This window comes from Eumetopias jubatus, unplaced genomic scaffold (assembly GCF_037043125.1).
Source record: "Eumetopias jubatus isolate StellerSeaLion01/CBP00866 unplaced genomic scaffold, mEumJub1_p1.0 scaffold_11, whole genome shotgun sequence".
Taxonomy (NCBI): Eukaryota; Metazoa; Chordata; class Mammalia; order Carnivora; family Otariidae; genus Eumetopias; species Eumetopias jubatus.
The window spans coordinates 94,334,702-94,336,379 of NW_028274817.1; positions in this window are offsets into that span (position 1 = coordinate 94,334,702).

Consider the following 1,678-nt stretch of genomic DNA (forward strand, 5'->3'; position numbering starts at 1 on the left):
AGTAACAGTTAACAGAAGATGCCTCTGAAGAGGGACACAAGGGTATATGATAAAAAGTCGTCCTAATTTTCACTGTGTGCTCTTTGATAGTTGAATTTTTTTTTTACCAAATTACTGAATTATTCTTTCAGTTAAGAATTAAACCAAAAATTTGACTCCAAAATGGAAAGATAGACAAATAGTGAAACAAAATGCACATGTAACCATTTGTTTTACTCTTTTTTGTGCTTAGAAACTATAGGGTTAACCATAGGTAGAGAAATTCATGCCACTGGCCATAAATAAGATTGGGGTTATTTTATTAAAAATTCATTACCATGAGCCCATGCTGATATAAATAAATTAGTGAATAAATAAGTAAATGGGAGAGAGGAGACAATTTTCCTGTGCAGAAGAATTCTAAATAATTTATGTAGATATTCTACCCTCAAGGAGATGGAGCATAACTCCCCATATCTTAAGTGGGGGCTGCACAGGGTAACTTGTTTCTGAAGAGCACAGTATGGAAGAGTAACTTTACATGGAGAAACCTGACAAACTCTATGTCAGCCGGGTGTTCAAGGTCAACATCAACAACAATAAGTCATGCTGACAGTATATACCCTGGATAGGATGTGGTACTTCACCTTTGTGGTCTTCCTCCCAAAAACCCATACCTCCAGTCAAACCATGATAAAAACATCAGACAAATCCTACTTGAGGGACATGCTAAAAACACCTGCCCAATATACCTCAAAACTGTCAAGATTACCATAAACAAGGAAAACTCTGAGAAACTGTCACAGTCAAGAGGAGGCTTAAGAGACATGACAACAAAATATAAAGTGGGGTCCTAGATGGGATTCTGGAACAGAATAAGGACATTAGGCAAAAATTAAGGAATCTGAATAAAGCATGGACTTCAGTTAATGATAATGCACCAGTATTGGTTCATTAACCATAACAAATGTACCATACTGATGTAAGATAGTAATGGAGGGATTTCAGTGTAGGTGTATGGGAACTCTCTGGACTATAGTCACAAATCAAAACTGTTCCAAAAAATAGTTTATTAAAAATTCATTATTACTTACAAAAAAATAGTTAAAATAAATCATGAATGAATCAATCAGTCGGTATTGTGGGGGATACAAATGATATTATCTAAGTATCTAATCAGACTGTACAAACAAATTTCAAACGGGAGCCAGGTGTCTGTGTAGCTCAGAGAACGGACATTAAAAAGTCTATAGCTCAGTAATGAGCCCATTTGAAAGGGGCTGTGGGATGAATAAAGAACTATCCCTGATCTGCATAATTGTACAATACAAGCGTCACTACACACCTGGGCAGCCTTTTAATTTATGAAGCAGTCGGGAAAATGCTTCCTTTTCCTTATGTTTTCACACTGGGCTGTCTCTGAGAAGAAGTGTTTTTACTGGCGAGTTAAGACGGATGCCTGTGCTTGCTCACTATAACTCACCGCGACTGTAAAAAGCCCTCAAGGAGAGAATACGCAGGGAACCACAGGCCACCCTATGGTGTCATGTGGGGGTCACTAGGGACTTATTCAAAGTGGGAAAAATAGAGAAGGGGGACTGATAAATCCAAGGGGAAGCACACCTCGTCTGAGAAGAAGGCAGTTCTTCTAAACGGAAGTATGGAGACTCATGTGCAGGCCACCTAAGAAGCAAGTTCC